The sequence below is a fragment of the Sebastes umbrosus genome, chromosome 6 (genome assembly GCF_015220745.1).
Source record: "Sebastes umbrosus isolate fSebUmb1 chromosome 6, fSebUmb1.pri, whole genome shotgun sequence".
Classification (NCBI taxonomy): Eukaryota; Metazoa; Chordata; class Actinopteri; order Perciformes; family Sebastidae; genus Sebastes; species Sebastes umbrosus.
The window spans coordinates 816,132-825,531 of record NC_051274.1 but is presented as its reverse complement, the minus strand read 5'-3'; the positions used below and the strand labels follow the sequence as shown (position 1 = coordinate 825,531).

At 39.6% G+C, this 9,400-nt stretch overlaps 1 long non-coding RNA gene across 2 annotated transcripts; it reads left to right on the top strand.

Annotated features, from left to right (window-relative positions):
- Positions 1-331: 331 nt before the first annotated feature.
- Positions 332-9,177, top strand: LOC119490685. 2 transcript variants are annotated; one of them, XR_005207459.1, is made up of 5 exons: positions 332-343; positions 516-518; positions 8,351-8,397; positions 8,765-8,834; positions 8,921-9,177. It is a non-coding gene; the product is annotated as an uncharacterized LOC119490685 (long non-coding RNA). The 2 variants fall into 2 exon arrangements; XR_005207458.1 differs by lacking the exons at positions 332-343; positions 516-518; positions 8,351-8,397 and having other exon boundaries at positions 8,661-8,834.
- The last annotated feature ends 223 nt before the right edge of the window (positions 9,178-9,400 follow it).

Genomic DNA, 9,400 nt, shown 5'->3' with positions numbered 1-9,400 from the left:
GTACTGGCACTTCTTTTTTCCACTTCAAGCACTGGTTAGGGATAAGGGTTTGGTTTAGGTTTAAGTAGGGGAGCATCCAGAGAAAACCCATGCAGGCAGGGGGCGCATGCAAACTCCATACAGAAAGGCCCCAGTAGGTTCAAACCCACAACTCAAAAGTAATGTCTAATGAAATGAAATACAATAATGCAGACCATGGCTTGGGAGTGTTGTGGCTTTAAACAAATTAACACTTTACTTGCTAGTGCAAGTCCAAAATAAAAAACAGGTGTCATATTGACTGGTACTCACATATACTGAAGCATGGGCAAGGGAAAGGTGGAGAATGGGCGAGGAAAAGGCTGTGGGTGGATTTCAGGCTGACCTCTGAACTGATGAACTGATGACTGGCGGCATCATTAGCTTGGCCGACACTAGTAACACATACTTACAAGAAGTTACAAAGGCTGCTAAAGCTACAGTACCACAATGAGAGCTCTGCTAATGGCGCTAACATGCTGGCTGCCATAGTACAGCCAGTACTACGTGTATTCACCTTCTGTAGGTTGCAATACATCCTCAACCAGGTGGCATTATTCTGCGTTAACCGAAATGAGTGACATCATTTGCCGACTGATATCAACAGATGCCACTAACTGACCTGTGGCTTCTGGTGGCTACAGGCTACGAGTAACCTCTAAGACCCGCCCCTCAACCTTCACACTGACAAGTGATTGGATCAGGCTGAATGCTCACTGTATGACAACCAATACAATTAAAGAAATGTGGAGAAAGACAGCGTTTTGTTTTATAGTGATAGATTGAGAAAGAACCACATTGTTTTTTATGTACGCAGCAAACAAACTATGTCTATTTCAAAGAACTTCATTAAAACAACAGTAAACATGTATTTGCCTATGGTTATAACAGTATCTTGATTTAAATTCACAATGAACTGGTTTTATTAGAATAGTATAGAATTTTCTTATTTCTGTCCACAAATTCAATTTGAGACTGTTCTACACTGGTCATGGACCAAAGAAGTAGCTACACAAGTCAAAACAAACACATGATATTGATTTCTTAGTAGCATACAAATTAATTTGAATATTAGTTTAATAGTTTCTGAATATTGGAAAATAACTACTACTACTACTACTACAGTATAACTACTACTACTACTACTACTACTACTACAGGCAATTCACGTGATTCGTTTTTCAAGTTCTCTCCTCAAAAACGTTACATTTTTTTTAAAATTTCAATTAATCTGGGCATACTAATAAATTGAAATTACAGGACCTCTTTGGTTAAGCTTATCCTGCTTTAAAGAGAGAAACAAAAGTTCTCAGAAATGATCTCAATCATTACACAAGTCAGAAAATGTCCTGCTGTCTGAACGGTGAAATCACAGGATGCTCTAAGAGATGTGAAAACATTTGATCCTCTCTACACATACACCCTTAAACAGGATGTTATATATTATCACATCTGTGTGTATGATCTTTGGATTGATACAGTCCAGTTTATTTGCATTAGTCTCTTCACCACAAAATATATTATATGTGTGAGAATAGCCCGGTCGCACAGCAGTTGACAGCAGTCACGAAATGTAATGTATTGATTCGTGTACATAGACATGAATTTCACATTTGTTTCGTGATGGTCAGCACCACACAAGCACCATAGAAAAAAATGGATGTAATCCATGTAATTGTGAACCTGGAAGTATAAAGGTCTGGGTCGATGGGTGGGTCAAAAACACAGGACTTTCGCTCAGGACACTGATGTTTGTGTCCTGTGTGAAACCAGAAGTCAAAGTGGATTTATTGGTCACTTAACTTCTGTACTTCAGTTGCAGCACTTCTTCTACCACGATCTTTTCCTTAACCTAACTGATGTCAAACTCAAAAAGTATTTCCATTGACATATGTTAGGACCTAAAAAGGACATAAGTTGTCTGCAAAACCATACACAGATGTATCAAGCTATGGCACAGTTGCTCAGTTTTAGAATAGGTACGTATAAAGCTGCATTAAAGATCAGTGGTTCACATCATCTCGTTAACCACCTTTCCAGTGAATGGCACTGTGCTGTACCTGTGGAGATGACACCACACCACTTACAGTACACCTCCCAGTGACAAGCCTGAGGGACTGGGAGCCAATTGGCTTAGGAAGCAAACAATTCATGTAGGAGGGAATAGGCCACACTCTGAACCCTGTAAATGACAAATATCCATGTAAGGGAAATGGATGCGCAGGGAAACACTAAGTTATTGTACTGTGAAGTCCATAAATCTATCAGAAAGGTCAGAGGGGCTTTTAGCTGGCATTAATCACACTGAGAGGCAGATAAAAACACAAGGAGTGGGGTGACAGTGAAAAAAAGCTTCCTCTTCTCCCTCTGTCTGTCTTCTGACTGAGTCTCTGAAATTGCACACATTTGTCCCTGTTACTCCCCAAAAATACTTTTCAGATGGATGTCTTTCACAGGGGTGTATCTCTTGCTCACGCGGTAAATCAAGGTGTTATTTTTCCATTTTCTGTGTGGGAGCTTTGATTACTTTTCCCCCAGTGGCTGTGCCTCTTGTTTTGTTGTTTGTTTCCATGACATGTAGGCCATTAAAGTGAAATTTCACTTGGTTTTGTTTGTCCTCCCTCATACAAAAGTGTCATCTTATCTACTGTTGTTCCCTAAATAAATCTGCTTCATATAGGATTTTGGTGATATGCTTGTTTGGTGTTAAGATTGTGAAAAAGTATTGTTGACACTGGTTGCCTATTTTTTACAACATGTTTTATTAAAAAGTAGAGTTTCCCCATCTCCCCAAATTGTAAACAGACTCATGTTAATATTGTACCAAATGCTCCAGTGTGTGTTTTCTTACTTGAAGCAGCAGTAGGAAGAATATTTTTGGCATCACTGGACAAAAATTGCAGCATATTGTAATTAAAGTGTTCTGAGAAAAAACTAGACTTCTGCTCCTCCTCATGGCTGTGTTTTCAGGCTTAAAAAAATCTGGCCCGTGACGGGAGACTTTGGCCAATCACAGATCATTCAGAGAGAGAGCGTTCCTATTGGCTGTTCATTCATCTGAGGCAGCTGTCAATCACTCGAGAACTCCGATCAAACGGTCAAACTAGGCTGCGCTGATCAACTATGAATCAATATTCTGTTACTGCAATGCTTATTTCTCTCCTCAAATGTTTTCAGAAACATCTTGTGGTGTACTGTTTCGTTCTCATTTTACAGCTAAACAGTACACTACAAGATGTTTCTGGAAACCTTTTACGCGAGAAATAGGCATTACAGTAACAGAATATTGATTCATATTTGATCAGCGCTGCCTAGATTGACCGTTTGATCAGAGTTCGTGAGTGATTGACAGCTGCTCAGAGACGGCAAGGCTGCAGCTCGGCTCTGATTGGTTGTTTTCCTCCGGTCTGTGAAATCTTGCAGATGCCATTAGGAGCACCAGAGGACACAGAGGCACATGATTTTTTTCAGATTACCTGTCTCATACACTACTGTCAGGATATAGAGACCGTTTTATAAAAATAACTTTTCTTAATGATATTTGCTCTAATTCTACCTACTGCTGCTTTAACACTTGCGTCAACAAAGTTCCCACTGACGCACCATTCTTCACCTCAGTCTCAATGAGCAACCCTTTTAATGGCATATGTCATAACTCTGTCACAGAAAGCCACTCATAACCTCCCCTTCCCCACATTATTACTATTATTATCATAACTAAGCTTTTTCAAAAGCTCTCATACAAGCTATGTGGAGGACTGACTTTGTGTATTTATTTTTGGTGAAGCCTTGTGTGTGGCTGTAAGTGCTCAGATGGGCTCTTAAGGAGGTGTTAAAACCAAGCCAATTACAGCAGCACAAGTGTTGCAAGATGAGAATGGAGGGGGGAGAGAAACTGGGGGTGGCCAAGATTGAACTGAGAATTGGGAGGGACAAAAGAACCATAACAAAATTGAGAATCCGGCTGCACTCAAACAGGACAGACACTGAATTATAAAAATAAGCAGAGCTGAATTCTCCTTCTGTTCATTACGATATGTTAAAAGCCACGTTACGTCCCGTTTTTTAGTGACGTTTGTCACTTGTTTTCCATGCTTTTTACGTTGTTTCCATTCATATTTTACTCAGTTGACGTAATAATAATAATAATCCTTCAATTTAAATAACACACTTTAAAATACAGCGAAATCTCAAGTTGCTTCACACAAAGGGTAAAATGTTCACAATACAAGTACAGGACTTATTTTAAGCCCAACCATGACGTTTTTTCTTAACCTAACTACCTAAACCTAAATGAGTGTTTTTTTTGCCTAAACTGCAGACTGTAGTTTTGTTGCGTAATGACACGTGAAAAGCGTTGTACAAATAACTCGCAAAAGCATAAAATGCCTCCTTATGACATGTGGAATGTCCGTGTAATGTCATGTTATTTATGCACCTTCCTATGAGACTGGGTTGTTTAAAGCACATCAGTACTGTATACAGCAAGGTTATAAACAAATGTTGTTTTTAGTTTCCTTCTTCAAACCTTGGACCCCCCCAGTTGGCCCTCTTATCATTATGTATTAGTATTGTGGTTATGCTAGAGGAGGAATATGGCAGTAAAAGGGCAGAGGGGGCGTCTTGCTCAGGTAAAGGCCACGGTTTCCTATCAGAAATGCTATCCATAATTTATCAACTAAAACAAATGATGCGCCTCGGCTCTCCCATTGTTTTTGTGCCCTTATCTTTTCCTGGCTGCGAGGAGGTGGAGCAAGAGAGTTTGAACACAGAGCCAGCAGAGACTGAAGTAGAACTGTGGGTGTCTGCATACCCAGCCACACAACTATGTCCTAATTACAATTGTTTATTCATTATGGGAATAAAAATGCTTGTTTAAAGGGACAGTCTGTAGCATTTGGCAACATCTAATGGTGTGGTTGCAGAATGCAACCGAGTACCCCTCCGCTCACTTCTCCCTTTCCAAGACTACGGAAACGTGAACCGCCGAGTGCCAAACCATGGAAACATCGTTCACCACCTTACATTAAGACAATTATTTTTTGTGTTACAAGTTTTCTGAAATTTTATGTTTAAATATGCAAATGAGGCATTATCTAATGGTAACTTTGGGGGAATTTAGGAGAAATCTACAAACGCAAATAGACAAAGTGTAGAAAAATAAACAGCTAAATGTGTATTTTGGATGTTTTTTTATCCACTAGTCTGAAAGAAGACATCAAATGGAAGCAAAATAGCCCAAAATTGACCAGTGCATTAAAAAGTTAATTTTTTTGGCCTGTAGTGTCTCGCCTTGAAGGGACAGTGTGTAGGATTTGGCGGCATCTATCGAGTACCCCTCTAGTCACTCCTCCCTTTCAAAAACTGCGGTAAGGTGAGCCGCCGAGTGCAAAACCATGGGAATGTTCTTCGCCTCGCCCAGAGGCCATCCTTACCATAATAACACTACTTTAGGGGCAAAGAAGTCAGACAGCGGCTGGCGACACCACAGTTTTGCACTCTGTGGCTAACGCTACTGCAGTTTTACAAGCGTGTCGGAGAACTACGGTGGCCTTCAGGTAACGTAAAAACGTGAAAGGCTCTCGCTCAAGCCAATGTTTGGTTTGTCTGTTCTGGGCTACTGTAGAAACATGGCGGAGCAACATGGCAGACTCCGTGGAAGACGACCCGCTCCCTGTGTAGATATGAAGGGCTTATTCTATGTTAACTAAAATAGGTGATTATACACTAACGAAAACATAGTTATGAATATTATATTCCATATCTTCAAATAGATCTCTCAAAATGTTGCACACTGCTCCTTTAAAGGCATTCACAATATAATCAGAATATTTCAAATATTTTAGTGAATCTGCAAAAAGGTTAGCTAATAAGTAGCAACATGTGATGGATGCATATTGCATGTAAAACTGCAACCACAAGCTGTAGCTACAGGGTTCTGCCATGGCACACCTAGTGCTTTCTCATGTTTTTGACATAGAAAATGCATTCATCAAAGGCCACGATCCATCTTGTGTTCCATTTAGCTTGGAGCAAATCTATATCCCAGCATGCATTCCCTATAATTACATATGGGACAGTATTCATCTTTTCTTGCTACAAAGACTGGCTCGTCTCATTTGTAAGCCTATGATGCGTGTGCTCTTTATCCCTGCTTTTTAATATTCCTATCAAGTTGCTGATGTGAATAGAACACCTGTTTTGCTGTCACAGCTCTTCAGATTTCTTTTAATACATGAATGCACTTCTGAATTATTTCATTTAAAAAAAAGAACAGGTTGCCAAAAGATGACAGCTAAATTACAGTTAGCGCTGTGTTTATAGACGTCCACAGAGTCCCTACGATGCAAACCAAACAAAATCTGATATATACGGATGTGACCTTTGAAAAATGTTTTCCCTTTATCTTTGTTATTCATGCGCCTCCCTCACAATCCAGTACAGCAGAGTAGTGGACAGGACAGACTATAACTAGAATCCTGCTTCTCTGTGGCTAACAGTTATTTGCAATAGCACAGCTAAATAGATAAATAATTTAGCATCCTTGTGTTAGGGAGTGTAATAAAGCTGATGTCTTTATACAGCGGGGATGTGGCTAGCTGTGCAGTTTCTAAGTGAGATGGATGAGGCAAAGCCTAAACTGCTGAGGGGTGAAGTGAATTAGGCTCACATTAGGGCTCACACTTTACCATTACAATCAAATTGGAGGAGAGTGGGCGAACCTTACCCCTCTGCTGAAAGAGCTACAGACTCAGCTTGAAGCAGCAGTGGGTAGCATTGGAGCAAATATGGTTAAAAAAAGTTATTTTTATAAAACGGTCACTATATCCTGACAGTAATGCATGAGTCAGGTAATCATGTGTCTCTGTGTCCTCCGGTGCTCCAAACGGCATCTGCAAGATTTCACAGATCTGAGGAAAACAACCAATCAGAGCCGATCTGGAGCCTTGCCGTCTCTGATCTCCGATCAAACGGTCAAACTAGGCAGCGCTGATCAAATATGGATCAATATTCTGTTACTGTAATGACTATTTCTCGCGTAAAAGATTTTCAGAAACATCTTGTAGTGTACTGTTTAGCTGTAAAATGAGAAAGTTTGTGACCCAGCCGCCATGTTGAGATCAGTTGAGGAAATAACAAGCACCGCCCACCAGCCGGAGCTAGCTTTCTCATTTTACAGCTAAACAGTACACTACAAGATGTTTCTGAAAACATCTGAGGAGAGAAATAGGCATTACAGTAATAGAATATTGATTCATATTTGATCAGCGCTGCCTAGTTTGACCGTTTGATCGGAGTTTGCGAGTGATTGACAGCTGTCTCCGTTGAATGAACAGCCAATAGGAACGCTCTCTCTCTGAAATGACCTGTGATTGGTCAAAGTCTCCCGTCACGGGCTAGATGTTCTAAAGCCTGAAAACAGAGACATGAGGAGGAGCAGAAGTCTAGTTTTCTCTCAGAACACTTCAATTACAATATGCTGAAAGCTCATTATGGAATTTTTGCCCAATGATGCCAAAAATATTCTGCCTACTGCTGCTTTAATGAACAGGATTGTGAATGAAATAAATAGCAATTAAAAATGTAGATAAGAATGTGAAGGGTTATCTAAAATATACGTATGTTACCTGAAATATATGTGTGAGTGTTTGTGTGCACGAGTCTGGTATGAATTGTCGAAATAACTAATTATGATATGTAATGTGCTTGCTGCACAGCTCTGTTATCAACCTTAACGTACATTAAACATCCTTCGAACATGGGAATTAATTGTCTAGCTTGCTGAAAATTATCTCTCCAGGTTTGTATAATTATCTCTAAAATAGAGCACAGTCAATTAAATCCATATCTATTATATCTGCCGCCAGTTATGGTAATTAAAAAAAAATACATTTAGAGCCCAAACAGGAGCTGAATCTACATTAAAACTTCTAGTCTGTGTAGTCTATGAGTTCGGGGTCCGTCTTTAAAGGTCACATATTATACTCCATTTAAACTAGTTATTATAGGTCTCAGACACCTCCAAACCATGTCTCTGAAGTTTTTTTTTCAAAAAAACAATCAGATCATGCATTCCAGCATGTCTCTATAACCTCTGTTTCAGCCCATTTCCAAAAGTGCTGATTTCTGTGTCTGTAGCTTTAAATGAGAATGAGCTGCTGCGCCCCACCCCCTCTGCGGAACCGGCTGTAGCTCTCCGCCCCATCCCCCCCCGCCCCTCGGCTTGATACCTTGGTAACAGTAAACAACTATGAATGTTATAATGACAACAGCTATGAATATGACTGTTCAGTTTGACCCTAAGTCGAACACCGACTCAAACTCTGAAGAGGCAGCAGCAGCACTTCCACCTCGAATGCAGCAAGACATTTCACAATGGTTAGTTCAACTTGTTGTGTAACTTTATGTATGGGTTAGCACGGAGGCTAACGGTAGCTAACGTCAGCTCTAATGCTACTTTCACGGCTCTGTAGGTAACGTTATTGTGAGGTATTTGGTCAATAACCAATTTTGTAATTTGTGTAATTTAGTGAACGTTAGGCTCTACGTACGTTGCATGTTTTTCAATTGGTAAGGTATATTTTACTTGATATATCCCGAATATTCTATCATATTGTGCGATAAAAATGTGTGGTGAAAAAAGCTTACTGCTCATTCACCTCAGCTTTTTTGCATCTTCTGTCAGGTTTATAGTATCATATGCTTCACATGTTGAAATGCTCACATTTTTTATTTATTTGTTCAGGTGCACATGTGGAAATTGTGCAAAAATGCCTACAGAACCTGAGAATATCTGCTGCTGGGAGACACAACAGGTAACATTTTTATTAGCTATATTTAGTTGTGTGTTTAGACATATTTTTCACATTCCATGAGGCTTACCATATGTCATTCACTCTAGGTTAAAAGACGGATGGAGCAGCTGCCGGACAACATCTCTTGCATGATACAACATCCTGGGTTGGACCCTGTATGTTTAAATTTGTTCACGATGCAAAACGCATATAATGTTTACAGGGCTGAATATGGTGCTTTGCACCAAAGGGCGATAGAGCGGTAAGTGGTTTCTTACTTATTTGATCATCATAATTTTAATCAAAAAGTACAATTAAATGCTAATGTTGTTCATGAAAATAAATACCTGTATGTTAAATTTTATGCAGTCTTCCTTTCCATTACTTCAGTGGGCCTTACATTACACTGTTCACCACACACCATGAATGGCATAATACACACCACGATATTGCAGAATAATGCCCCAAAATAAGAACGTGATTACTTTTTAGTATATACTGTAGCTAAGTTTGACATCAGCAGATACTGTTCATATTAAACATGATTTCATGACACATTTTACAGACACTGTAAAGCCTTTATTATG